This window comes from Acomys russatus, chromosome X (genome assembly GCF_903995435.1).
Source record: "Acomys russatus chromosome X, mAcoRus1.1, whole genome shotgun sequence".
NCBI classification, from domain to species: domain Eukaryota; kingdom Metazoa; phylum Chordata; class Mammalia; order Rodentia; family Muridae; genus Acomys; species Acomys russatus.
Window position 1 is genome coordinate 69,603,656 of NC_067169.1, and position 3,336 is coordinate 69,606,991.

Consider the following 3,336-nt stretch of genomic DNA (forward strand, 5'->3'; position numbering starts at 1 on the left):
TTATAATTCTAGTTTTTATGAAATATGTTAGATTTGCCAATTACAACTAATCTCTAAGCAATTATTAACATGGTAGACTGTATCAAAATGAAAATATGAACAGAAGAAGCATTTACAAGAATAACATAACAGAAAATTTGTGATATCCATTTACCTGACTGAAGACTAATATTCGTAATATCTAAAGAACTTAAATGTTTTTAATAACAAAAAAGTTTATTCATTTCCAAGTCAGACAGTAGCTTTATCTGGGAAGCATGCATATATGGTCTGCTTTTTCTGGAAACTGTCATTAATATTGATACTGCTTCAGTTATTCTAGATGCCCCTGTGCCACTTAGATACAATACAATTCACTTTTGTAAACAGACATCATAATGAACCTGCCGTAGGTCAGTAACTTGAAGAAAATTGCTCCTATATGAACAAAGATGAAAAAAGATAGTAAAGGAAAAGTAGAAAATGAAAGATATGGAGAAGAGATTGCCATCTCTCCTATAAAAAGGAAGGAAGGGAACTATAACACAAGCACAGAAAGTAGTTGTTTTCTATAAAAAATAAGGATGACAGTTGCCACACCTGCTGCAAAAACAGCTGTTCTTCCAGGCAGAAAATCCATAAACCACACAAAGACAAGAAGATAGTTATAGGACTGGAGAGATGACTAAGATAAGAATACGGTGCTTCCAGAGATTTTTCAGTTAAGTCATCAGAACACACATTGTAGACCACAACCTCTATATCTCAAATTCCACAGTATGCAATGCCATCTTCAGGCTCCAGGAGGGCATTGAGTGACAGTGATGTACAGACATACATGCAGGCAAAACGCCCATATAAATAAAATAAAAATAAAATTTAAACAGATGATAGTTATATCAACAAAGTAACCATAACATCTGTTTAGAAGGCACCCATACGAGAAAAATGATGGAGGCAAACATGAATAAAATGGGACCTGTTATTCCAGGAAATGTGGTGAAACATAGCATGAAAGCCAACAGGTACCACATTAGGATGATGAAGATGTGGAAGAAGAACAAGACAATGAAGATGGGAAAGACAAGAACAAGTAAATGTGGAGATGAATTTGAGTCTTCAGTGGTAAAAGCATCAGTTGATATTACCTGAAAGAATAAGGAAGATGAAGATGATGATGATAGTGGTAGTGATGAGGAGGAGGAGAAGGAGGAGAAGGAAGAATACTTTAAAGAAGTTATGAAACTATACTAGGCCATGGAAAGAAACTCAATGTAAAAGCAGTTCCTGTGAAAGTCATAGGCAAGGAAAAAGATGAAGAAGATGATAATGAGGAACAAGACACTAAAAAGGAAGAAGAAGATGATGAATAAGAGAATAAAAATTGTCAATTAAGAAAACCTGTAAAAAAGGTCTTGGAGGCACTGTAACCAAGTACAGGCCATCTTGTTATTTGCTGAATGCTTACCATCATGCACTAGCAGTCCAAAAAGGTCCCGGCATACTCAAGTAATCAAGTTTATTCCTTCTGAAGTCTCTGATGGAGTTGAAAACCAGGTAGCTTAGTTTTACAAGCTTAGTTGTTTAGGGGTTAAGATATTTTTAGGTCTAGATAGATGGTTTACGTTGATAATGACAAGATGTGATGGAGATTGATTTACATTCAGAATTTGAGGTGCAGAAAGATAGGAAAGATATTTTTTCAAGGCTGTCAAATACAAATAGCTAAAACACTAAGAATGTAACATTTGTATAATTCCTGATTGTGTCAGAGTTCTTGCTATAGGTAGTTTATTGTATATGTGTATAATAATATAAATATATGTAAAAAATGTTTAAACAAAACAAAAAACAGAGTCCAAGATGGCATCCCTCCAGGACAAGTTGATTGTGACTCTTTTTAAAGAGGATCAAGACCCACAAAACAGGATAACAATTATTGATATTGGTGCTGTTAGCCTTTCTTGTGCCATCAGTATCTTAATGAAGGACTTGACAGATGAACTTGCCCTTTTTGATGACTTGGAAGACAAACTGAAGGGAGAGATGATGGACCTCCAGCATGGCAGCCTCTTCCTTAAAATACCAAAAATTTTCTTTGGCAAAGACTATAGTGTGACTGCAAATTCCAAGCTGGTCATCATCACAGAAGGAACCCAACAACAAGAGGGAGAAAGCTGATTCGATTTGGTCCAGAGAAATGTGAACATCTTCAAGTTCTTCCTAATGTTGTGAAGCACAATTCAAATGGCAAGCTGATCATCATTTCCAGCCCAGTGGTTATCTTGACCTACGTGGCTTGGAAAATAAGTGGTTTTTTAACAAAACCTGAGTTATTGGAAGTGGTTTCTATCTGGATTCCATTTGGTTCCATTACCTGATGGGAGAAAGCCTGACATTTCACCCCCTAAGCTGCCATGTATGCAGCTCCTAGGGGAGCATGGAGACTCCACTCTGTCTGTGTGGAGTGGTGTCAATGTTGCTGGCATCTCTTTGAAGACTCTGGACCTAGAAATGGGCACTGATGCAGATAAGGAGAAGAGGAAGGAGGTTCACAAGAAGGTCATTGATAGTGCCTATGAGGTGATCAAACTGAAGGGTTATTTGTCTTGGGCCATTGGCCTCTCTGTATCAGACTTGGCTTATAGCACAATGAAGACACTTAGGAGGGTGCATCCCATCTCCACTATGACTAAGGGCCTTTATGGTATCCAGGATGATATCTTCCTCAGTGTCCCTTGTATCCTGGGACAAAATAAAATCTTGGATGTTGTGAAGGTGACTCTGACACCTGTAAAAGAGGCTTGCCTGAAGAAGAGTTCTGACACCCTCTGTGTGATCCAGAAAGAGCTGCACTTCTAAATTCTCTCCATGTCCTAACACTTCACTGTCCAAACTGCCACAGGATTTCTATGGAGACCACATTCCGTCTACTCCACATCTGAGCTGTGGTTAGGGAAATTGTGTTGAGGTGGTCAGGGGTAAATCTCATTTCCCAGAGCTCTACCTTGATGTTAAGTGGTACTTCTATTGTGGTAACCTGGTTAGTGTAACAGTACCCCTGTCTCCAAGACACACTACCAATTGTGTGCAGGTTTCAGTAATTCTGGGAGCCTACTGTGTCACTGTGCTGTGCCCCCTTACCAAACATGCTTAGGCCAGCGAATTCCCAATTAGTCATAACCTAGCTCTAGTGTGTAAGACCATTATGCATATCTTGTACATAACTATTCTAAAGGATACTATTTTGTGAATTATATGTGTCAGTAGTGTACATTGCAATATTATGTAAGAAGTAAAAATCTCCATATGGATGATGTGACCAACTACCCAAGTGTCATGCCAACAAGAGCACCA

General features: G+C 38.2%; 1 pseudogene; it reads left to right on the forward strand.

The window, feature by feature from the left end:
• Window positions 1-1,842: 1,842 nt before the first annotated feature.
• On the forward strand, window positions 1,843-2,841 carry LOC127185120 (L-lactate dehydrogenase A chain-like; annotated as a pseudogene).
• Window positions 2,842-3,336: the final 495 nt, after the last annotated feature.